This window comes from Herpailurus yagouaroundi, unplaced genomic scaffold, assembly GCF_014898765.1.
Source record: "Herpailurus yagouaroundi ecotype Mexico unplaced genomic scaffold, PumYag 67555, whole genome shotgun sequence".
Lineage (NCBI taxonomy): Eukaryota > Metazoa > Chordata > Mammalia > Carnivora > Felidae > Herpailurus > Herpailurus yagouaroundi.
In genome coordinates, this window is record NW_024420361.1 from 3,457,794 (window position 1) to 3,485,090 (window position 27,297).

At 36.8% G+C, this 27,297-nt stretch overlaps 1 protein-coding gene across 4 annotated transcripts in view; it reads left to right on the top strand.

Annotated features, from left to right (window-relative positions):
* CHM (CHM Rab escort protein) overlaps nucleotides 1–27,297 on the top strand; it is a 252,612-nt gene that overhangs the window by 180,813 nt on the left and 44,502 nt on the right. The window lies entirely within an intron of this gene.

Sequence of the window (27,297 nt, forward strand, 5' to 3'; positions counted from 1 at the left end):
ATAGGCAATGTATATATATGTATATAGGCAATGTATATATATGTATATATATATATACATACACACACATGTATATATATACACACACACACATATATATATATACACACATGTATATATAAATATACATCCAAGTTAGTTAGCATATAGTGCAATAATGATTTCAGGAGTAGAATCCAGCGATTCATCCCCTACATATAACACCCAGTGCTTATCCCAACAAGTGTCTTCCTGATGCCCCTTACCCATCTAGCCATCCCCCCACCCACAACCCCTCCAGCAACCCTGTTTGTTCTCTATATTTAAGAGTCTCTTATGTTTTCCACCTCCCTGTTTTTATATTATTTTTGCTTCCCTTCCCCTATGTTCATCTGTTTTGTGTCTTAAATCCCACACGAGTAAAGTCATATGATATTTGTATTTCTCTAATTTCACTTAGCATAATACCCTCCACTTCCATCCACATTGTTGGAAATGACAAGATTTCATTCTTTTTGATTGCTGAGTAATGTTCCATTGTATATATGTACCACATCTTCTTTATCCTTTCATCTGTGGATGGACATTTGGGCTCTTTCCATACTTTGGCTATTGTCAATAGCCCTGCTATAAACATTGGGGTGCATGTGTCCCTTCGAAGCAGCACTCCTTTATCCTTTGGATAAAAACCTAGTGGTGCCATTGCACGGTCGTAGGGTAATTGTATTTTTTAACTTTTTTAGGAATCTCCATGCTGCTTTCCAGAGTGGCTGCACCAGTTTGCATTCCCACCAGTGCAAAAGAGTTCCCCTTTCTCCACATCCTCACCAACATCTGTTGTTGCCTGAGTTGTTAATTTTAGCTATTCTGACTGGTGTGAGGTGGTAACTCATTTTGGTTTTGATTTGTATTTCCCTCATGATGAGTGATGTTGAGCATTTTTTCATGTGTCTGTTAGCCATCTGGATGTCTTCTTTGGAAGTGTCTATTCATGCCTTCTGTACATTTATTAACTGGATTATTTGTTTTTTGGGTGTCAAGTTTGATAAGTTGTTTACAGATTTTGCATACTTACCTTTTATCTGATATGTCATTTGCAAATTATCTTCTTCCATTCCGTTGCAGTTGCCTTTTAGTTTTGCTGACTGTTTCCTTCATTGTGAAAAAGCTTTTTATCTTGATGAGGTCCCAGTAGTTCATTTTTGCTTTTGTTTCCCTTGCCTCCAGAAACGTGTCAAGTAAGAATTGCTATGACTGAGGTCAAATAGATTTTTGCCTGCTTTCTCCTCTAGGATTTTGATGGCTTCCTGTCTTACGTTTAGGCGTTTTATTCATTTTCAGTTTATTTTTGTGTTTGGTGTAAGAAAGTAGTTCAGGTTCATTCTTTTGCATGTCGCTGTCCACTTTTCCCAGCACCACTTGCTGAAGAGACTGTCTTTATTCCATTGAATATTGTTTCCTGCTTTGTCAAAGATTAGTTGGCCATACGTTTGTGGGTCCATTTCTGGGTTCTCTATTATGTTCCATTGATCTGAGTGTCTATTGTGCCACTACCATACTGTCCTGGTGATTACACCTTTGTAATACAGCTTGAAGTCTGGAATTGTGATTCCTCCTGCTTTGGTTTTCTTTTTCAGGATTGCTTTGGCTATGTGGGGTCTTTTCCGGTTCCATAAAATTTTCGGATTATTTATTCTAGCTCTGTGAAGAATGTTGGGGTTATTTTGATAGGGATTGCATTAAATATGTAGATTGCTTTGGGTAGTATCGACATTTTAACAATATTTGTTCTTCCTATCCAGGAGCATTGAATAATTTTCCATTTTTTTGTGTCTTCTTCATTTTCTTTCATAAGCTTTCTATATTTTTCATGGTATAGATTTTTCACCTCTTTGCTTAGATTTATTCCTCGGTATTTTATGGTTTTTGGTGCAATTGTCAATGGGATAGATTCCTTGATTTCTCTTTCTATTGCTTCGTTATTGGTGTATAGAAATGCAACTGGTTTCTGTGCATTGATTTTATATTCTGTGACTTTGCTGAATTCATGAATCATTTCTAGCATTTTTTTGGTGGAATCTTGTGGGTTTTCCATATGGAGTATAATGTTATCTGTGAAGAGTAAAAGTTTGACTTCCTCCTTGCCAATTTGGATGCCTTTTATTTCTTTGTGTTCTCTGATTACTGAGGTTAGGACTTCCAATACTATTTTGAATAACACTGGCAAGAGTGGACATCCCTGTCATATTCCTGACCTTGGGGGAAAAGCTCTGCTTTTCCCCATTGAGGATGATAGTAGCAATGGGTCTCTCGTATGTGGCTTTTGTGATCTTGAGTTATGGTCCTTCTATCCCTACTTTCTTGAGGGTTTTTATCAAGAAAGGATGCTGTATTTTGTCAAATGCTTTCTCTGCATCTATTGAAAGGATCATGTGGTTCTTGTCCTTTCTTTTATTACTGTGATGTATCACATTGATTGATTTGCAGATACTGAACCAGCCTTTCATCCCATTATAAATCCCACTTGATCATGGCAAATAATTCATTTAATGTATTGTTGGATCCGGTTGGCTGATATCTTGTTGAAAATTTTTGTATCCATGTTCATCAGGGAAATTGATCTCTAGTTCTCCTTTTTGAGTGGGGTCTTTCTCTGGTTTTGGAATCAAGGTAATGCTGGTGCCATAGAATGAGTTTGGATATTTTCCTTCTGTTTCTATTTTTTGGAACAGCTTCAAAAACATAGGTGTTAACTCTTCTTTAAATGTTTTGTAGAATTCTCCTGGAAAGCTATCCAGCCATGGGCTCTTGTTTTTTGGGAGATTTTTGATTACTAATTAAATTTCTGTTCAAATTATCTATTCTTGTTTCAGCTCTGGTAGTTTATGTTTCCAGGATTTTGTCCTTTTCTTCTAGATTGCCCAATTTATTGGCATATAATTGCTCATAATATTCTCTTATTATTGTTTGTATTTATGCAGTGTTTGTGATCTCTCATCTTTAATTCTTGATTTTATTTATTTGAGTCCTTTTTGATTAATCTGCCTAGGTGTTTATCAATTTTGTTAATTCTTTCAAAGAATCAGTTTCTGGTTTCATTGAGCTGTTCTACTGGTTTTGTTTATTTATTTGTTTATTTGCTTTGGGTTTCAATAGCATTGATTTCTGCTCTAATCTGTATTTTCCTGTCTTTTGTTGGTTTGGGGTTTTATATGCTGTTCTTTTGCAGCTCTTTAAGGTTGTGGATTAGATTCTGTATCTGAGACCTTTCTTCCTTCTTTAGAAGGCCTGGATTCGTATATACTTTCCTCTCATGACCACCTTTGCTGCATCCCAGAGGTTTTGGGCTATGGTATTTTCATTTTCATTGGCTTCCATGTACTTTTTAATTTCCTCTTTAACTTCTTGGTTTGCGCATTCATTTTTGGTAAGATGTTCTTTAGTCTTCCAGTATTAGTTGTCTCTCGAAATTGTTTCTTGTGGTTGATTTTGAGTTTTATACCACTGTGGTTTGAAAATATGCATGGTATGATCTTGATGTTTTTGTACTTGTTGAGGGCTGGTTTCCCACTATGTGATCTATTCTGGAAAATGTTCCATGTGCACTCAAGAAGAATGTATATTCTGCTGCTTTAGGATGAAATGTTCTGAATATATCTGTTAAGTCCACCCAGTCCCATGTGTCATTAAAGCCATTGTTTCCTTGTAGATTTTCTGTTTAGATGATCTTCTTGTAAACAGTGTATAGATGGATCTTGTTTTCTTATCCATAATGTTACCCTATGTCTTTTGATTGAAGCATTTAGTCCATTGACATTTAGAGCGAGTAGTGAAATATATGGACTTATTGCCATTGTGTTGCTTGTAGAGTTGGTGTTTCTGCTAGTGTTCTTTGGTCCTTTCTAGTCTTTGTGACTTTTTTTCTTATTTGTTTTGGTTTTGCTTTTCTCCTCTCAGCGAGTCCCCCTTAAAATTTCTTGCAGGGCTGGTTTAGTGATTATGAACTCTAGTTTTTGTTTGGGAAACTTTTTATCTCTCCTTCCACTTTGAATGACAGTCTTGCTGGATAAAGAATTCTTGGTTGCATATTTTTCTGATTCAGCATGTTAAATATATCCTGCCACTCCGTTCCAGCCTGCCACACTTTGTGGATACATGTTCTGCAAATCTGTTCTCTCATCCCTTATAGGTTAAGGACTTTCTTCCCTTGCTGCTTTCATAATTCTCTCCTTGTCTGTGTATTTTGTGAATTTGACTATGATTTCCCTTGTTAATGGTCGGTTTTTGTTTAATGTAATGGGAGTTCTCTGTGCTTCCTGGATTTTTTTTTATCTGTGTCTTTCCACAGGTTAGGAAAGTTTTCCAGTATGATTTGCTCATATACAGCTTCTACCCCTTTTACTCTCTATTCATCTTCTTGGACCCCTATGATTCTGATGTTATTCCTTTTTAATGAGTCACTGAGTTCTCTAATTCTTATATCATGCTCTTTTGCCTATCCCCCCCCCCCTTTTTTCTGCTTCATTATTCTCTATAAGTGTCTCTTGTATATTGTTGATTCGCTGCTCTGATTCATCCATCCTTCCTGCCGTGGCATCCATTCTAGATTGCATCTCATTTATTGCATTTTTACTTTTGTCCTGACCAGATTTATTTCAATGCATTTTTTTCAACCCTAGCCAGTATTCTTATCATCAAGATTCTAAATTCTGGCTAAGACATCTTGCTTATATCTATGTTGATTAAGTCCCTGGCTGTCATTTTTTCTTGTTCTTTCTTTTGAGGTGGATTCCTTCCTATCTTCATTTTGGAGGAAGAAAAGTATTAATAAAATACAAAAATAAATTTTGGGAGATTAAAAACGACTCCAAAACAAATTCAAATAAAGTAAGCTAGATCCTAGGTGTGTTTTGGTCTAGCTATTGACCATATTTTTTTTTTATTCACACACTTTTTGTTCACATACTTTATGTTCATACAATAAGTCATTCTATACCTTCCCCTTGCCTCTAGTTAGTTTTGTACCTAAATCTTCATAGGCCCCATTTTTAAGTTCTCCAGTGAGTTTCTGTGACATTCCAGTTCGTTTTGTAATTTTACTTATGCTTATTACAAACATACTTTCAAAAAAATTTTTTTTACTACTACTGGTTTTCTTCTTTGATTTTCCTTAGAATTCTTAATCCAGTTTCTTATCTTCTACCATATGTAAATGATCAACTTAACGTTTTTATGAGTCTAAAGTTACATAGTACTTTCATTTCTTTTACTAATATGTATCAAAATTTTTGTCTCTAACAGTGTTCAAATATCATGCCTTCTACCACATATTTTGTAAAGATGTTTCAGTAAGTAGAAACCAGCAAGGATACATTAGATGTCATTATGCCTAGATCTAAATTGTGTACTGTAGTGATTACAAAGAAGCACACAGTGGCATCCCTAATTTGAAATGTTCATAATCTTATTAGACACCTAATAGAGCAAGACACTATTAACTGTGTGCAGTGTACTCTAATAGACATTTCAGGATAGGTGTAGTTGAGTACAACATAGGTCTGACCTTAGGGTACTCACAATCTAGTGGGACAGATAAGACAAACACAAAAGTCTCTGTAAGAGGCAGAATATGAAAGTACCAAAAGAGTGGTACCAACAAACAGCAGACTGGAGAGATTCATAGGAGGGAAGAAACAGTATCTTAAAAATTTTGTAAACTTATATTAATTTTTCTTCAAACTGTTACATGAATTATGAGAAGCAGAAGACTAATCTGGTTTGGCATAGTTAATGAAAACATGACAATGTCTTCAGTTGTAGAACTACTGCTTACTAAAAAATGTCAAAATGTGGTTAAACAGAGAGGAGTGGGAGCTTGTTTTGCTAGTAGGCAGAGTGAAGAAAACTTTGCCCTTCTTGTTGTAATCTTAAATTTCCATTTGAGGAGTAGCTTACTCATGGTTTTCCCCCTTTTATAGTGATTTGTGATATAAGTAAATCTTTACCATGACAGTTACCCTTATTATTTTTCCCTATTACTTTTACCAGTTTTTTGTCATGTCTTTTTTATCTTTATTAGTATCTTAAATATAAAACTACATTCACCTTTGATTTTCTGAATTACATTTATTTTATGTTTTGAATATCTTTTGTAAATTTATTTTTATAAATTATTTCTCTATGTGAAGTACTTTTGTATCTCCAGTCTAACAGTATTCATTATTGACAGTTTAAAAAAGGAAAGTAAAATTACTATAATCCTATAGATGACAAACACTTGGTATGTGTTTACCTTGTTTTTTTATATGTATATACATATATATATTCCATAAGTATCCAGTACTATTTTATATATTTTATAATCTACTTTTCAAAAACACTTAATACAACAGAATTTTTCTGTATGTCTTTGATATTTTCAGTGATTGTGGGTATGCCATCTTTAATATCATGCTATTGAGATTAAGTGAAAATTTTTACATCATAGTTCTAGAAAAAAAACAGCTGGCCTAATAAATATTTGTGAAATTACATTAATTTTTAAAAACTTTTGAGTGGAATTATTGGGTCAAAGTATGTAGGCTTTTTTTTATTTTGAAGTTATAGACTCATAGGTATTTGCCAAGATATTACAGAGAAGTCCCATGTACCCTTCACTCAGTTTCTTCCAATAGTTATATTTTATCAAATTATAGTACAATATCAAAACCAGGAAATTGACATTGTTATAATGTGTGTATGCAATTTTATCACCTGTGTAGATGCTTGTGACCATCCCACAATGATTCCTAACATTACCCTTTTGTAGCCATAGCTGTATCTCTCCCTCCCCACACTGGGCACCTGATCCCTGGAAACCACTAATGTGTTTTCTATCTTAGTAATTTTGTCATTTTGATGGTGTCATTTAGAATGAGTCATACAATAAGTTAATCTTTTGAGACTGATTTTTTTGTTTTACTCATTGTAATTTTAAGATTCATCTAAATTGTTGCATGTATCAATAGTACATTCCTGTTTATTACTTAGTAGTAGTCCATGGTAAGCTGTACTTCTTTCTGGCCTCCATGGTTTCTAATGAAAAATCTGCTATTATTTGAATGGTTTTTCCCATATAGATAATGTGGTTCTTTTTCCCCCTCAGGCTGCTTTCAAGATTTTCTTCTTAGTCTTTAATTGTTGTAAGTTTTAATATAATGTGTCTTGGCATAGATTTCTTTGGAATTATTCTATTTGAGATTTGTACAGCTTCCTGAATTTGCAGGTTTCTTTTGCCAAATTCAGGAAGTGTTCATCCTTTACTTCTCCAAATACTTTCCAGTCTTACCCTCTTTTTCCTCGTGTAACATGACTATCAGATCTTTCACTATAGTTCCACATGTCTCTGAGGCTCTATTTCTTTATTCAAAAATATTTATTATACCTGTTAAGAGGAATTTATCATGCTAGGGACACTGGATTATACAAAGGAATATAGCCAAAGTAGTAATAATAATAAGATAGTACAAAGAGCAAGAAGAGCCCAAAGTATGTGTTTTTCTGTTCATTTTTATGTAGGCTATTTTCTTTCATTTTGCATTGCATCATTTCAAGTTCACTAATTTTTTCCTTTGTCCATTCCATTCTGTTGAGCCATCCATTGATGGTTTCTTAATTTAATTTGTGTATTTTTCAGATTAAAAATTCCCAGTTCTCCTTTAAATCTCCTATTTGCTGAGGCTTTCTATTTCTTTGCAGGGACTTTCTGTTGTTTCATTTTTTTCCAGCAGGTTTGTAATTGCTCAATAATGCATTTTTATGATGGCTGCATTGAATCTTGTTTAACTCCATCAGCTGTGTCATGTTGGCATCTGTCATTGATTGTCTTTTTGCAGTCAAGTTCAGGTTTTCCTGTTTTTTGGTATAATGAGTAGTTTTGGATTGATACCTGGGCATTTTTATTATTCTGTAATGGGACTTGGATCTTATTCTGTTTTAGTAGGAGCCCTCTGACATTGCTCTGGTGGATAAAGGGAGTGCCACCTTTTTACTGTCAGGGAAATGTAAGTCCCAGTTCCTCACTTGCCCTCTGCTGGAACCTGGAGGTTGGAGAATTTCCTCATTACTGCAGAGTGATTATATTGTAGGCTCTCCACTAGGCCTCTAACTGATTTCACCCTGGCTAGAAAGAACATAGGAATACCTTGTTACTTATTGTTCCCCACATGATCTTCATTGACACAATCAGGAGAGGGGTATGACCTCATTATTCAGGGAGTGGTAGGAGACCACACTCTCCATTAGACTTCCACTGACACCACACCATTGGTGGTGTCAGTGGTGCCTCATTACTGCTGGGGAAGGGTTGAAATCCAGCATCCTGCCATGGTCTCTACTGACACTGCAGAGGATGAAGACTGTTGTTACTCTTGGTGAGAATGAAGGTTTTGGCTCCTTACTTGGCCTTTTTTGATATCCTCCCCCAATGGGGCGGTTGAGACAACTTCATTACAAGCTGGTGTGGGGTGGAAGTCTAGACTCCTTCTTCAGCCTTTAATGGTGAGTGTAGAGGGTTTAGGTGTGTGTGTGTGTGGTGGTTGAGTGGAGTAGAGTAATAGCTGTCTAAAAGTTTTCTCTTTTACTAGGTGGCTTCTTTATTGATCCTTGACTAGAGAGAACACTTTTACTGGGATTTTTTTTTTTATCTGAACCCATTGATGTTTCTGGGTTGCTAGTTTCACTAGTAACCAGTCTGGGCTATATGAAGCAAGAAGAAAACCCAGGGAACTCTGCTATTTTGTTTCTTTCATCCAAAGGTCCCTAACTAGCCTCCTTTCTTCTGTATACCTCTCAGAGTCATCTTATGTTTGTTTTATGTGTTATGTCCAAGATTTTTATCTATGCCTTAGCAGGAGGAAGAGGAAAAAGTACCTTTTAATCAGTCGTTGTGGAAGTAGAAGTCCTAGAGTATCTAGAGTTTTAAGACTTTTCATATATAGTGTCTAATTGTATCCCTCCCAGAGTTGTATCAATTTACATATTCAGTGGTAGTTTATAAGCAAGCATGTCTGTTTCTCCAAACTCTCAAGAGTACTGGTTATTAGCAAAACTCCTTTGCCAAATTGAAACTTGGAAAATGATATTTTGTTTAAATTTGTTTTTAAAAACTCATGAAGTTTTTGAACATTGGATATTTATACTTTTGTGAATCCCTTATTCTTTCCACTTATTATACTGCTTATTCTTTTCTTACCAACTTACAAGAGCAATATAAACATTACAGATATCAGCCCTTGATTTTAAGTGTTGCAAGTATATTTCTTGGTTCATTCAGTATTCTTTCAAAAGTGTGGGATAAGTAGAGGACATTATTTTAGGTCTTGTAAGTGAGACAGAAAGTGATGAAGAAAGCTTTCTGATCTCAGGAAGCTTTAAATTTAGTGGGGAAGGGAAAATCAACAGCAATAACTTAAAAAAAATACAGCAGCAAAGCAATGTAACTTACGAATACAAGCAACAAGGGGCACCTGGATGGCTCAGTCAGTTGGGTGTCTGATTCTTGATTTTGGCTCAGGTCATGATCTCATGGTTCATGAGATCGAGCCCCATGTTAGGCTCTGTGCTGACAGTGTGGAGCCTGCTTGGGATTCTCTCTCTTCCTCTCTCTCTTCTCCTTCCATGGTCTCACCTCCCTTTCTTAAAATAAATAAATAAACATTAACAAAGAATACAAGCAACAAATGTTGAATGCAGGAAATGCTGTGCTCTAAAATCTAAAGAATCCTTCAAGAAAAATAAGGGGCATGATCTTTGTCCTTAAAAATGATGTATAAGAAGAGGAGAGGAGGCTGGGAAGACGACAGAGTAGGAGGATCTTAAGCTTGCCTCATCCAATGAATACAACTAGATAACACTCACATCAGCATATATAACCCAGAGAACAATCTGAAGACTGGAAGAACAAACTAAAGGTAGAAAAGAGGCCATATTGAAGAAGGTAGGAAAGGCAAAGATACAGTGTGAGAATAAAACAGACTATGGCCATCCTAGGTGGGGACAGAGACTGGTGCAGAGAAGGGGGAGAAACAGAGTATCACACCAGGGGACCTGCACAGGGAAGACAAATAGCCATAACATTTGGCTTCAAAAGCAAGAAGGGATGAATTTTGTGAGTTCTTACAAGTGGGATTTAAAGCTTTGAATTTTAAAAATCACTGTGCTCAATTCTGGGAGAGCTAGAGAGCATTAGGAAGTGGAATCCTTGCTCTTAAGGAGACAGCACAAAAAACACCCTGCAGAGATAAAGTATGGAAACGGCAGCTTGAAAAATGTCTGAGGCAGGGGCCTGAGGCAGGGGCGCCTGGGTGGCTCAGTTGGTTAGGCATCTGACTTTGGTTCAGGTCATGATCTCACAGTTCGTGAGTTCAAGCCCTGCATTGGGCGCTGTGCTGACAGCTTGGAGCCTGGAGCCTGCTTCGGATTCTGTGTCTCCCTCTCTTTCTGCCCCTTCCATGCTTATGCTGTCTCTCTCAATAATAAATAAATGCTAAAAAAAATCCATAAAGGGGCGCCTGGGTGGCGCAGTTGGTTAAGCGTCCGACTTCAGCCAGGTCACGATCTCGTGGTCTGTGAGTTCGAGCCCCGCATCAGGCTCTGGGCTGATGGCTCAGAGCCTGGAGCCTGTTTCCGATTCTGTGTCTCCCTCTCTCTCTGCTCCTCCACCGTTCATGCTCTGTCTCTCTCTGTCCCAAAAATAAATAAACGTTGAAAAAAAAAATTTAAAAAAAATCCATAAAAATAAAAAAGAAAGAAAGAAAGAAAAATGTCTGAGGCAGATGGGAGGGAGAGAATTACTCATCTCAGAGCTTGGCTCAGAGAAGCAGGGATCACTGGGAGAGCATTCCAAGAACAAAGGACCTGGCAGGTGCCATTTCCCTCCCCCACCCACAGCATAACACACCACCACCTACCAGAACCAGCACAGCAATGACACTTGCTACCTAATTGCCTCCCTCACCCCACCACCCAGATTTCAATGGATCTCCCCTTCCCAGTCAGGCTTGCCTTCAGTCCGGGTGCTGCAGGACCCCTCTGCCAGAAGACCTGTGCAAACCCAACACGTTTTGTGGGAACTCAGTTTCAGTGATGGCAACAGCAAGTCTCATTTTACAAGAAGACCACACACCTTCTGAAAATGCACCCCACCCACCTGGGACCAAACACCATACAACATGCAAAGAGAGCCTCTGCAGACAACTGGACTGAAGGAAAGGGAGGCCAGGACTCAACAAGGGGATAGGCAACACACATAGGAGCCCCTCCCTGAAGTGCCAGGCACTGGGCAACAAGGAACATTGCACTGCAGAACACTATAGAACCTCTTCTTCATAAGGCTGTTCCCTTCAAGAGCAAGAGACATAGCTGCCGTTACTAACACAGAGAAACAGACACAGTTAGACAAAATGAGGAGACAGAAATATGTCCCAAATGAAAGAACATGGCCAAACCATAGCAAGACACCTATGCAAAATGGATATAAGGAATATATCTGATTGAGAACTTAAAGTAATGATCATAAAGGTACTCACTGGACTTGAGGTAAAAGTGGAGGACATCAGTGAGACCCTTAACAGATGAAAAAGAACCAATCAGAGAAGAATCAACACAATAAGTGAAATTAAAAATATACTTCATGGGATAAGTAGCAGGCTAGAGGAAACAGAGGAAGGAATTAATGACCTGTAAGACAGAGTAAGGGAAAGGAATCAACCTAAATAAATGAGAGTAAAAAAAAAAATTATGGAAATTGAGGTAACTCAGTGACTCCATCAGGCAAAATAACATTTACATTACAGGGATCCCAGAAGAAGGACAGAGAGAAAAGGGAGCATAAAATGTGTTTGACAAAAGAATAGCTGAAAACTTCCATAATCTGAGGTAGGAAACATCCAGATCCAGAAGGCTCAGAGATCCCCCAACAAATTCAATGCAAGTAGGTCCACACCAACACATATAGTAATTAAAATGGAAAATAGTAGGGGCGCCTGGGTGGCGCCATCAGTTAAGCATCTGACTCTTGATGCCCGTCTCCCTCTACCCCCCCCCAAAAGAAACTTAAAAAAAAAATTAAAAATCAGCAAGAGTGGGGTGCCTGCATGGCTCAGTCAGCTAATTGCCCAACTCTTGATTTTGGCTCAGATCATGATCTCATGATTCCTGAGATGGAACCCCACATCAGGCACTGCATTTGACAGCACAGAGTCTGCTTGGGATTCTCTCTCCACCTCTCTCTCTTCCCCTCCCCTGCTCACACACTCTTTCTCTCCCTCTCTCTCTCTCTTAAAGTAAATAAACATTTTTTATTAAAAAGCAGCAAAAGGAGCACCTGAGTGGCTCAGTCAGTTGAGGGTCCAATTCTTGATTTCAGCTCAGGTCATGATCTCATGGTTGTCAGATGGAGCCCCGTGTAGGGCTCCATGCTGAGTGTGGAGCCTGCTTGGAATTCTCTCCCTCTTTCTCTCTGCCCTTCCCCCACTAGTTTGTTCTTTCTCTGTCTCTCCCCCTCCCTCCCTCCTCTCCCTTTCCCTCTCTCTTCCCCTCTCCCTCTCCCTTTTCTTCTCCCTTTCCCTCTCCCTCAAAATAAATGAACATTTTTAAGAAATGCAAGAGAAAAGAAGACCATTACATAACAAGGGAAACCACATAAGGCTATGAAGGGATATTTTAGCAGAAACTTTCCAGGCCAGAAGGGAGTGGCATGATATATTCAAAGTGCTGAAAAGGAAAAACCTGAAACCAAGAATACTTTTTCCAGCAAGGCTATCATCCAGAAAAGGAGAAATAAAGAGTTTCTGAGGCAAACAAAAACTAAAAGTGCTCATGGCCACTAAACCAGCCCTACAAGCAATGTTAAAGGGGACTCTTTGAATGGGAAAGAAAGATCATAAGTAACAGTAAGAAAACTAGGAAGCACAAAAGCAATAAAAATAAGTATATCTCTAAAAATCATTCAAGGGGCTCACAAAATAAAAGGATGTAAAATATGACACCATATAGGGTGCTGTATGCATAAGATGTTATGTATGAGCCTAAAGATAACCACATATCAAAATTTATTGCAGTTACACAAAAAATAAAGACAAAGAAATGCAAGCATATCACTAAAGAAAGTCATAAACTCACAAGGGAAGAGTGCAGGAGAAGAAAGGGAGGGAAAGGAACTACAAAAACAACCATAAAGAAGTAACAAATGGCAATAAATACATACCTATCAATAATTATTTTAACTGTAAATGGATTAAATGCTACAGTCTAAAGACATAGCATGACAGAATGCATTAAAAAGGAAGACCCATCTATATGCTGCCTACAAGACACTCATTTTAGACCTAAAGACACCTGAAGATTAAAACTGAAGGGATGGGGGCACCTGGGTGGTTCAGTTGGTTGAGCATCTGACTCTTGATATTGGCTTAGGTGATGATCTCAAGGTTGTGAGATCAAGCCGTGTGTCAGGCTCTGAGGTGACAGCATGGAGCCTGATTGGGATTCTCTCCTTCTCTATCTGCCCCTCCCACACATGCGTTTTTTTCTCTCACTCTCACTCTCCAAAATAAATAAACTTTAATATAAAAATAAAAGTGAGGGGATATAGAGACATTTATCTAGCAAACAAATGTCAAAAGAAAGCCAGAGTAGCAATACTTGTGTTAGACAAACTAGACTGTAACAAGAGACAAAGAAGAACGTTATATAATACAGGGAACAATCCAAGAAGAAGATATAACAATTGTAAATATTTATGCACCCAACATTAAAACACCCAAATACATAAAACAGTTAATAACAAACATAATGGTACATTGATATTATTGGTAATAATTGATAATAGTATAATAATGACAGAGGATTTTAACACCTCACTTATATCAATGTACAGATCATCCAAACAGAAAATCAACATGGAAACAGTAGCTTTGAATGACACCCTGGACCAGATGGGTGTAACATATATTCAGAACATTCCATCCTACAACAGCAGAATATACATTCTTTTCAATTGTATATGCAACATTCTCCACGACATATCAAATGTTAGGTCACAAAAGAAGTCTCCACAAATTCAACAAGGTCTAAGCCACACCATTCATCTTTTATTTTTTATTTTAATTTCATATTAACATACAGTGTTAATATTTGTTTCAGATATATGATATAGTGATTCATCAATTCCATACATCACCCAGTGCTCATCACAAGTGTACTCCTTCATCCCTTTCACCTATTTCACCCATCGCCCCTCCCACCGGCCTCTGGTAACCATCAGTTTGGTCTTTATAGTTAACAGTCTGTTTCTTGCCTTGTCTCTTTTTCCTTTTGTTCGTTTGTTCTGTTTCTAAAATTCCATATATGAGTGAAATCACTCATACGTATATATATATTATATTATTTGCCTTTCTCTGACCTGGCATTATAGTTTCTAACTCCATCCATGTTGTTGCAATTGTCACTGAATAATATTCCATTATATCTCACATCTTCTTTATCCATTCATCAATCAGTGGACACTTGTGCTGCTTCCATATCTCAGCTATTGTGTATATTGGGGCTATAAACATTGGGGTGCATGTATTCCTTTGAATTAGCGTTTTTGTATTCTTTTTGTAAATAGCCAGTAGTGCAATAGCTGGTTCTTAGGGAAGTTCTATTTTTAACTTTAAGGAGCCTCCATACAGTTGTCCACAGTGGTTGTACCAATTTGCATTTCCACCAACAGTTCATGAAGGTTTTTTACTCCACATCCTCACCAACAACTGTTGTTACTTGTATTGTTAATTTTAGCCATTCTGACTGGTGTGAGGTGATAATCTCATTGTAGTTTTGATTTGCATTTCCCTAATTATCAGTGATAATAAGCATCTTTTCACATGTCTGTTGGCCATCTATTTGTCTTTTTTGGAGAAATGTCTTTATGTTTTCTGTCAACTTTAATGGACTATTTGTTTTTTTGGCTGTTGAGTTTTCTAAGTTCTTTATACATTTTGGATATTCTTTATACATTTTGGATACTAACCCTTGATCAAATAAAGCATTTGCAATTATCTTCTCCCATTTGATAGATTGCCTTTTAGTTTTGTTGGTTGTTTCCTTTGCTGGGCAAAAGCTTTTTTTTTTTTTTTTTCTTTTTTTTTATGTAGGCCCAATAATTCATTCTTGTTTGTTTCTCCATAATTCATTTTGTTACCTCAAGAGACATATCTAGAAAAATGTTTCTACTTACTGCCTGTGTTCTCTTTGAGAATGTTTATGGTTTCAGGTCTCAAATGTAGGTCTTTAATCCATTTTGAGCTTATTTTGTGTATGGTGTAACAAAGTGGTCCAGTTTCATTGTTTTGCATATTGCTATTCCACTTTTCCCAACCCCACTTGTTGAACAGACTTTTTGCCACTGGATATTCTTTTCTGCTTTGTCAAAGATTATTTCACCATATAATCATGGGATTATTTCTGGGTTTGCCTTTCTGTTTCATTGAGCTATGTGTCTATTTTTGCAGCACACCATACTGTTTTGATTTGTAATACTTCTTGAAGTCTTTTCTTTTTAAAGATTTCTTTGGCTCTTCGGGATCAGTTGTGGTTCCATGCAAATTTTAAGATTGTTTGTTCTAGTTCTGTGAAAAATGCTGTTGATATTTTAATTAGTATTACATTGAGTCTTTGCATAGATTGCTTTAGGTAGTATTCACATTTTAACAATATTCTTCTAACCCATGAGCATGGAATGTCTTTCCATTTCATTACACCATTCTTGGATTTATTTTATCACTGTTTTATAGTTTTCAGAATACATATTTTTCACCTCTTTGGTTAAGTTTATTTCTAGGTATCTTATTATTTTTGTTGCAGTTGTAAATAGGATTGCTTTATTTCTCTTTCAGCTATTTCATTATTGGTGTATATAAATGCAACATACTTCTGTACATTGATTTGGTACCCTGAAATTTTCTTGAATTCATTTATTAGTTCTGATAGTTTTTGGTAAAGTGTTTCAGGTTTTCCATATATAGTATCATATCATCTGCATATAGTGAAAATTTTACTACTTTGTTACTGATTTGGATGGCCTTTCTTTTTGTTGTCTGCTTGCTGTGGCAAGACTTCCAGTACTATGTCGAATACAAGTGGTGAGAGCAGACATCCTTGTGTTGTTCCTGACCTTTGGGGAAGAAGCTCTCAGTTTTTCACCATTGAGTATGATGTTTGCTGTGGGTTTTTCATATAAGGATTTTATTATGTTGAGGTACATCCCCTGTAGACCTACTTTATTGAGGGTTTTTATCATGAATGGATGTTGTACTATGCCAAATGCTTTTTATTCGTTTATTGAAATGATAATATGGTTTATATCATTTCTCTTACTGATGCGATGTATCAGTTTGATTGATTTGTGGATATTGAGCCACACTTGCATCCTGGGAATAAATTCCACACTTGGTCATGGTGAATGAGTTTTTTAACGTGTTTTTGGATTCAGTTTGCTAGTATTTTCTTGAGCATTTTTTCATCTATGTTCATCAGAAATACTGGCATGTAGTTTTCTTTTTTGTGATGTCTTTATCTGGTTTTAGTCTCAGGGTGATACTGGTCTCATAGAATGAGCTGAACATTTTCCTTCCTTTTCTATTTTTTGAAATAGTTTGAGAAAAAATAGTTATTAACTCTTCTTTAAATGTTTGTTAGAAATTGACTGTGAAGCCATCTGGTCCTAGACTTTGGTTTGTTGGGAATTTTTAGATTACTGTTCAATTTCTTTGCTGGAAATCACTTTGTTCCAATGGTATCTTTCTTCCTATTTAAATTTTGGTTCGTTCTATGTTTCCAAGAATTTAGCCATATTTTCCCGTTTCTCCAATTTGTTGGCATATAGTTTTTCATAGTATACTTTTGTAATTGTTTATATTTCTGGTTATTGGTATTTCTCTTCTCTCATTTGTGATTTTAGTTATTGGAGCCCTTTTCTTTTTTTCTTGATATGTCTGGCTAGTGGTTTATCGATTTTATTAATTTTCAAGGAAATTGTTCATTTCATTCATCTGTTTTATAGTTGTTTTTTTTAGTTTTCTACATCATTTATTTTTGCTTTAATACTTATCATTTCTTTCCATCTGCTGGTTTTATTTTTTGTTGTTGTTCCTTTTCTGTATTGTTTATGTATGAGGTTATGTTGTCTATTTGAGATTTTTCTTGCCTCTTAAGGTAGGCCTGTATTGCTTTAAACTTCCCTTTTAGGGGTGCCTGGGTGGCTCAGTCAGTTAAGCACCTGACTTTGGCTCAGGTTGTGACCTTGGGATCTGTGAGTTTCAGCCCCGTGTCAGGCTCTGTGCTGACCGTCCAGAGCCTGGAACCTGCTTCAGCTTCTGTCTCCCTCTCTCTCTTCCCCTCCCCCACTTGTGTTCTGTTTGTTTCTCTCTCTCTCAAAAATAAAAATAAACATAAAAGAAAATAATAATAATAAACTGCCCTTTTAGAATAACTTCTGCTACATCCCAAAAGTTTTGAACCATTGTGTTTTCACTTACACTTGTTTCCATGTATTTTTTATTTTTTTATTTTATTTCTTAGTTGATCTATTCATTGTTTAGTAGCATGTTATTTAACCTCCCTGTATTTGTGGTCTTTTAAGATTTTTTTTTTCCTGTGGTTGATGTATAGTTTTATGATGTTGTATTTAGAAGAGATGCTTGGTATACCTTCCATCTTTTCACATTTCTTGAGGCTTGTTTTGTGGTCTGATATGTGATCTATTCCTGAGAATGTTCTGTGTGTACTTGAAAATAATGTGTATTCTGCTGTTTTATGATGGAACATTCTGAATATATCTGTTAAGTCCATCTGGTCCAGTGTTTCATTCAAAGCCATTATGCCCTTGTTGTTTTCTATTTAGATGATCTTTTATTTTTATAAGTGTTAAATTCCCTTGCTATTACTATGTTATTATTGATTAATTCCTTTATATTTTATTAACTCTTTTATGTAATTTGGGTGCTTTCCTATTTGGTTTGTAAATATTTACAACCAAATAAATATTTCTTGTTGGATCGTCCCCTTTTTTGTTTATACAGTGTTCTTTGTCTCTCATTACAGTTCTTGTTTTACAGTCTACTTTGTCAATGATACATATTGCTAATCTGGCTTTCTTTTGATATCCATTTGCATGGTAGAGTCTTCTCTGTCCTCTCACTTTCAGTCTGCAGGTGTCTTTAGGTCTAAAATGGGTCTCTTGTAAGGCAGTATATAGATGAGTCTTTTATTATTATCCATTTGTCACCCTATGTCCTCTCACTTGAGTGTTTAGTCCATTTACATTCAGAGTAACTATTCATAGATATATATTTATTGCCATTTTGTTACTTCTTTTGTGGTTGTTTCTGAGTATATTCTCTGATACTTTCTCTTTCTCTCTTTCATGGTTTGATGGTTTTCTTTAGTGATATATTGGGATTTCTTTCTCTTTAGTCTTTGTATGTCTGTTATGGGTTTTTTATTTGTGGTGACCATTAGGTTTGTATATAACATCTTTTCCATGTAGTAGTGTATATTAAGTTGATGGTTGTTTTAGCTGAACTTGTTCTTTACTCCTCTCCTTCCTACGTTACAGGTATGTGGTGTCATATATCCTTTCGTTGTTGTCTTCCTTGACTGATTTTTTTTACAGAAATATTCATTTTTACATTTTTTGTGTTTTCTGCCTTTATACTGTCACTTTGGTCTTTTCCTTCCCACTTAAAGAGTCCGCTTTAAAATTTCTTGCAGGGGTAGTTTAGTGGTCATGAACTCCTTTACTTTTTGTTTATCATGGAAACTCTATCTCTCCTTCTATTCTGAATGATAGCTTTATTGGATAGAGTATTCTTGGCTGAAATTTTTTCCCATTTAGCACTTTCAGTGTCTCATGCCACTCCCTTCTGGCCTGCAGAGTTTGTGCTAAATAATCCCCTGGTAGCTTATGGGATTTCCCTTGTATTTAACTGTCTTCTTTCTTCTTGCTGCTTTAAATTTTTTTGTATTTCTGTATTTTGACAATTCATTTACAATATGTTTGGTATAGATCTTCTTTTGTTGATTTTTGTTGGGAGTGTCTGTGCCTCCTTCACAGGGATATTTATTTCCTTCCCCAGATTAGAGGCGTTTTAGCTATTATTTCATCAAATAAATTTTCTGCCCCCTTTATTCTTTCTTCTTTTTTCTGACTCCTGTATGCAAATGTTGTTATATATGATGGAGCCCCTGAGTTCCCTAAGTCAATTCTTGTTTTGCATATTTGTTTTCTTTTTTCTCAGCTTGATTACTTTGTTTTCTAGGTCATTAATTCATTCCTCTGCTTCTTCCAGCCTGCTATTCATTCCATCAAGCATGTTGCTCATTTTATTGAGCCCTTGATCCCGAGTATGTTATTTCTTATATGTTTTCATGGTCTCACTCGTGTCTTCTTTTCTCAAGTCCAGTGAGTATCTTTATGGTCATTATTTTAAATTCTCTATCAGTCATGTTAGTTATATCTGTTTTGCTTTCGCTCTCTGGCCATGGTCTTGTCTTTCGTTTGGCACAAATTCCTCTGTTTTCTCATTTTTTGTGTCTATCCCTTCTTGTGTGTGTTAGGATAGTCAGCCTGTCTCTCCTGTTCTTAAGGGTAATGGCCTTATGAAGAAGAGGTCCTGTAGTGCCCTCAATGCAGTGTCTTCTATTACCTAGGGCCTGGCACTTCCGGGAGTATCTCCAACATCTGTGTGCTCTGCTCTTATGTCCTGCCTGCTTTATCCTTAATGTTGTGTCAGCAGAGGCTTTCTTTGCCTGTTGTGGATAATGTTTGGTCCTTGTTCTGAATATGACGAGTTATAACTACATGTGCTCTGGTCTGCTTGTGAAATGAGACCTTTCAACAATACTGCTGAAACCAAGCCCCTTCAGAACTCCTGGGTGAGGAGTTGCAGTGTAGGCAGGGATTTGGGCCAGTCTTTTGTGGTAGGGTCCCTGCCTCTCTGGGACTGACACTAGGGTGTCTTGGAAGGTTAATTCCACTGGAGCATGGTGGGGGGGGGGGGGGTAGGGCTTGATGTAAGCAAGTTAGGTAGTGTTGGTGCTGCACTGGTTCTAGCAGTTGGCTCTGTGCTTATGCTGAGGGGTTAGGGAGGAAAATGGCACCTGTCAATTCCTTTGCTCCCAGAGGGGAGTCTGTGAACACTGCCTCTCTGGGTCATGCTTTGAGATATGCAGAAAACCTGCCCATTCTGTTGCCCTGAAACTCTTCAGATCAGTGTTTCCATGCTGTATGTTTGCAGGTCATTTGCCCTCCCTTCTCTTTAACAGCAGTGCAGTGTCCTCTAATTCTCCCCAAGACAAGCCCACTTACCTTTAAAAATACAGAATTATGCCCCACTGGTTGCAAGAACTAAGAAAATTCAACCCAACTCACTTTTCAAGCCAATTACTGTGTGTATTTGTTTTCCCCTTGGGCTCCCCTGTATGTTAGTCCATCTCTCAACCTTCTGCGACCATGGCTGCCTCTTCACGTCAGCAGCCATGATCCGTTTCTCTCCCAAAACATGCTTTTGCACTTCCTACCTTCTTTTATGTGGCCTCTTCTCTACCTTTAGTTGTGGAGTTTGTTCTGTCAGTCTTCAGGTCAATTTCTGAAAAGAGCACAAATACATGGAGGTTAAATAACATGCTACTAAACAATGAATGGGTTAACAAAGGATTCAAGGAAGAAATAAAAAAAATACAGGGTAACAAATAAAAATGAAAACATATCAGTCCAAACTTTTTGGTATGCAGCAAAAGTGGTTCTAAGAGGAAACTTTATAGCAATACATTCCTACCTCAAGCAGCAAGAACAATCTCAAATAAAGAACCTAACCTACACCTAGGGGAGACTCCAAAAGAAAAACAAACAAAACCCAAAACTGGCAGAAGGAAGGATATAAAGATTAGGGCAGAAAGATATAACATAGAAATATAAACAAATCAATGAAACCAGGACCTGGTTCTTTGAAAAAAATTAAAAGATAAAATCGATAAATCTCTAGCCAGACTTATCAAAATGAAAAAATATGCCTCAAATAAACAAGATCACAACTGAAACACCACCACAGAAATAAAAACAATTATAAGAGAATATTCTAAAAAATCTATATGCCAACAAATTGGACAACCTAGGAGAAATGGATAAATTCCTAGAAGCATATAACTTACCAAAACTGAAGCAGGAAGAAATTCTACCAAACATTTAAAGAAGAGTTAATTCCTTTTTTTCTGTAAGTATTCTAAACAGTTTTGGAGCACCTGGGTGGCTCAGTCAGGCAACTGACTTCATGATCTCACAATCCATGGGTTCGAGCCCCACATTGGGCTCTGTATTTACAGCTCAGAGCCTGGAACCTACTTCAGATTCTGTGTCTCCCTCTCTGCCCTTCCCCCATTCACACTCTGTCTGTCTCTCTCTCTCTCTCTCTCACTCTCTCTCAAAAATAAATAAAAACATTTAAAAATTTTAAATAAATACAAAGTAGAACAGAAAGGGAAACTTTAAAATTTGTTCTATGAGGCCTTTATCACCCTGCTAACAAAACTAGATAAAGTCACCACAATAAAACAAAACTAGAGGCTAATATCTCTGATGAACATAGATGCAAAAATCCCCAGCAAAATACTAACCAAATCCAGTAATACCTTAAAAAAAAATTCACCAGGATAAAGTGGGATTTATTTTCAGTACAAAAAGAATGGTTCATTCTCTGCAAATCAGTCAACATGATACCTCACATCAATAAGAGAAAGGGTACAAACCATATAGTCATTTAAGTAGAGCAGAAAAATCATTTGACAAAGTACAGTATCCATTCATGGTAAAAACCCCTCAACAAAGTAGGTCTAGAGGGGACATACCTGAAAATAATAAAATCCTTATATGAAAACCCACAGCAAACATCTTAATCAATGGAGAAAAACTGAGAACTTCTTCCCCAAAGATCAGGAACAACACAAGGATGTCTGCTCTCACCACTTGTATTCAACATAGTACTGGAAATCTTGCCACAGCAAGCAGACAACAAAAAGAAATAAAGGCCATCCAAATCAGTAATGAAGAAGTAAAACTTTCACTATATGCAGATGACATGATATTATATATGGAAAACCTAAGAGACTCTACCAAAACAATACTAGAACTGGTAAATGAATTCAATAGTCATAGGATACAAAATCAATGTACAGAAGTCTGTTGTATACCTATACACGAGTAATGAAGCAGCACAAATGGAAATTAAGAAAATCCTATTTACAGTTGCATCAAAAACAATAAAATATCTAGAAATAAACTTAAGCAAGGAAGTGAAAAGTCAGTACTCTGGAAACTATAAATCAGTGATAAAATAAATTCAAGACAACACAAGAAAATGGAAAGGCATTCCATGCTCATGAGTTGGACGAACAAATACTGTTTAAAGTTTCTATACAACCCTTGGGACGCCTGGGTGGCTCAGTCAGTTAAGCATCCGACTTCAGCTCAGGTCATGATATACATAGTCTGAGTTCAAGCCCCACGTTGGGCTCTATCCTGACAACTCAGAGCCTGCAGCCTGCTTCAGATTCTGTGTCTCCCTCTCTCTCTGCCCCTCCCCTGCTCATGCTCTGTCTCTCTCTGTCTCAAAAATAAATAGAAACATTTTTAAAAATTTAGTTTCTCTACTACCCAAAGTAATCTACATATTTAATGCAATCCCCATTAAAATTCCAGTAGCATTTTTCAAAGATCTACAAGCAACAATCCTAAAATGTGTATGTTACCACAAAAGACCCCATACAGTGAAAGGAATCTTGTTATTTTGTTTTGTTTTGTTTTGTTTTGTTTTGTTTTGTTTTGTTTTGTTTCAGTGTAGATAACATACAGTGTTATATTATTTTCAGGTGTACAATATAGTAATTGAACAATTCCATACATCACCCAATGCTCACTGTGACAAGTGCACTCCTTAATCCCCATTACCTATTTCAGCCATTGCCCCACACTCTTTCCCCCTGGTATCCATAAGTTCTCAGTAATTAAGAGTCTGTTTCTTGGTTTGTCTCTCTCTTTTTTTATTTGCTCATTTGTCTTGTTTATGTTTCACATACAAATGAAATCATGTTTTCTGTCTTTCCTTGGCTGACTTATTTTACTTAGCGTTATACTGTCTAGCTCAATCCATATTGTTGCAAATGGCAAGATTTCATTATTTTTTTCATTATTTTTTCCGTTGTATGTATATATATATACATATACATATATATAGTGTGTATATATATACATACACACACACACACACCACATCCCCTTTATCCATTCATCTATCAATGGACACTTCAGTTGTTTCCATAAATTGGATATTGTAAATAAAGCTCCAATAAATACAGGGGTGCATGTATTCCCTGGAATTAGTGTTTTTGTATTTCTTGGGTAAACAGCCAGTAGTGCCATTACTAGATTGTAGGGTAGTTCTATTTTAACTTTTTGAGGAACCTCCATACTGTTTTCCAGAGTGGCCTCACCAGTTTGCATTCCCACCAACAGTGCACAAGGGTTCCTTTTTCTCCACATTCTCACCAACATCTGTTGTTTCTTTTTTTATTTTAGCCATTCTGACAGGTTTGACATGATATCTCATTGTAGTTTTGATTTGCATTTCTCTCATTGAAAGTAATCTTGAAAAGAAAAAGAAAACTGGAGGTACCACAATTCCAGGCTTCAGTTTATACTATGAAGCTGTAGTAATCAAACTGAACCCCAAAAGACATGTACATCAATGGAACAGAATAGAAAACCCAGAAATAAGTCCACAATTATATGGTAAATTAATCTTTGACAAAGGAGGAATGAGTATACAATTGGAAAAAGATAGTCTCTTCAATAAATGGAGTTGGTAAAACTGGACAGCAAAATGTAAAATAATGAAACTGGACCTCTTTCTTTCACTATAGACAAGCATAAATTCAGAATGGATTAAAGACCTAAATGTGAGACCTGTAACCATAAAAATCTGGAGACCACAGGTGGTGATTTTCCTTACATCAGCTGTAACATATGTCTCCTGAGGCAAGGGAAACAAAGCAAAATAAATACTGGGACTATATCAACATAAAAAGCTTTTGCCAGCAAAGTAAACAATCAAAACTATATTACAGCCTATGGAATGAGGAAAGATTTTTGAAAATGACATACTCGATAAAGGTTTCCTATCTAAAATATATAAAGAACTTACACAACTCAACACCAAAAAACCCCCCAAATAATCCAATTTTAAAATGGGCGGAATACATGAAAAGACATTTCTCCAAAGAAGACATACAAATGGCAATGGACTCATGAAAAGATTCTCAGCATCACTTATCAGGGAAATGCAAATCAAAACTACAATGAGGTATCACCTCAAACCTGTCAGAATGGCTAAAATCAACAACACAAGAAAACAACAGGTGTTTGTGGAGATGTGGACAAAAAGGAACCCTTGTGCATTGTTGGTTCCAATGCAAACTATTGTAGGCACTGTGGAAAACAATATGGAGTTTCCTCAGAAAGTTAAATATAGAACAACTCTACAACCCAGTAATGGTACTACTAGCTGTTTACCCAAGAATTACAAAAACACTAATTTGAAGGAATACACACACCCCTGTATTTATTGGAGTATTATTTACACTAGCCAATTTGTGGAAACAGCCCATATGTCCATAAAGAAGATGTGGTATGTATGTGCAGCAGAATATTATTCAGCCATAAAAAGAATGAAATCTTGCCATTTGCAACAACATGGATGCAGCCAGAGAGTATAGTGCTAAGGAAAATAAGTCAGAGAATGGCAAATACCATCTGATTTCCCTCATATGTGGAATTTGAGGCAAAACAAATGATCAAAGAAAAAATTAAAGAGAGAGAAGGCAAGGAACAGACTCTTCACTATACAGAACAAGAGATAAGCCAAGGAACAGACTCTTCTCTATACAGAACAAACAGATGGTTATCAGAGAGGTGGTAGCTGGGAAGATTGCAGAAATATGTGATGAGGGTTAAGGAGTACACTTATCATGATGAGCACTGAGTGATGTACAGAATTGTTGAATCCCTATATTTTTTACCTGAAACAAATATAACACTTTTTGGTAACTATACTGGAATTAAGATAACAAATTTTTTAAGTGAGAAAGTGAGAAGATTGTGAGGAAGAAAACATCTCCATCAGCTTCAGAAATGATCTCATTACAGCAAATGTACTGGAGTCTCCAGGGACCTCAGAAGGTTAGGACAGTTGAAAATTTAGGCCAAAATATAGCCATGTCTTATCTGGAGACCTATTGGAAATATATGAAAACCCAACCCTGGCCTACTGCTTCAGAAACAGTTCTGAGCTCTGTAGGTGATTCAGAAACACATTAACATTAAAAGCTACTGCGCTACAAAGGAATGAGATTCCTTTGGTAGAGTGAAGAGGTAGTGTCAAGGCAAAGATTTCATCAAAGTTAAAAAGGTGAAGAAAACTTTATTGAAGAGTATTGCAAAAAGGAGAGACGGCAGAACAACTCAGTCTGAATTCAACTCCCCTGAAGCAGAAGGTAGGAGAGTTTTTCAAGGCTAGGGTGAGCTAGTGGCAAAGTACCAGATGATGTTGGCAGTGTAGGGGGTTGTCATGGGCCATTTGTGTTTGCTAATAAACTTTTCCTTTTTTATGACAAAAAATAGTATGTAAGAGACTTTTGCTGTTTCACGTTATAATGATGTAAGATTTGCTTATATAATATTTCTGTTATCAGTAGAATTTTCTAATTTTTATTATGTGGAATGAATATATTCATGTGTATTTATGCTCACACATACATACAAGCATGTATTGGTACATCAGCATATTATAGGAAATAAATTCTAAGGAGTATATGCCAAAATAGTCACAGTAGTGGTTATCCCTTAATGATGGGAATACAGCTAACTGACACATTTTTCTGTTTCTTTACTTTAATTTTCTGGCTTTTCTACAATATGAATTAAAAATAGACTTAAGTTGGGGCACCTGGGTGAGTCTATTAGCATCCAGCTCTTGATTTCTTTTTTTTTTTTCAATATATGAAGTTTATTGTCAAATTGGTTTCCATGCAACACCCAGTGCTCATCCCAAAAGGTGCCCTCCTCAGTACCCATCACCCCCCCTCCTCCTCCCTCCAACCCCCCATCAACCCTCAGTTTGTTCTCAGTTTTTAAGAGTCTCTTATGCTTTGGCTCTCTTCCACTCTAACCTCTTTTTTTTTCTTCCCCTCCCCCATGGGTTTCTGTTAAGTTTCTCAGGATCCACATAAGAGTGAAACCATATGGTATCTGTCTTTCTCCGTATGGCTTATTTCACTTAGCATAACACTCTCCAGTTCCATCCATGTTGCTACAAAGGGCCATACTTCATTCTTTCTCATTGCCACATAGTACTCCATTGTGTATATAAACCACAATTTCTTTATCCATTCATCAGTTGATGGACATTTAGGCTCTTTCCATAATTTGGCTATTGTTGAGGGTGCTGCTATCAACATTGGGGGGACAAGCGCCCCTATGCATCAGTACTCCTGTATCCCTTGGGTAAATTCCTAGCAGTGCTATTGCTGAGTCATAGGTCTATTTTTAATTTTTTGAGGAACCTCCACACTGTTTTCCAGAGTGGCTGCACCAGTTTGCATTCCCACCAACAGTGCAAGAGGGTTCCCGTTTCTCCACATCCTCGCCAGCATCTATAGTCTCCTGATTTGTTCATTTTGGCCACTCTGACTGGCGTGAGGTGATATCTGAGTGTGGTTTTGATTTGTATTTCCCTGATAAGGAGCGACGCTGAACATCTTTTCATGTGCCTGTTGGCCATCCGGATGTCTTCTTTAGAGAAGTGTCCATTCATGTTTTCTGCCCATTTCTTCACTGGATTATTTGTTTTTCGGGTGTGGAGTTTGGTGAGCTCGTTATAGATTTTGGATACTAGCCCTTTGTCCGATATGTCATTTGCAAATATCTTTTCCCATTCCATTGGTTGCCTTTTAGTTTTGTTGGTTGTTTCCTTTGCTGTGCAGAAGCTTTTTATCTTCATAAGGTCCCAGTAATTCATTTTTGCTTTGAATTCCCTTGCCTTTGGGGATGTGTCAAGTAGGAAATTGCTGCGGCTGAGGTCAGAGAGGTCTTTTCCTGCTTTCTTCTCTAGGGTTTTGATGGTTTCCTGTCTCACATTCAGGACCTTTAGCCATTTTGAATTTATTTTTGTGAATGGTGTGAGAAAGTGG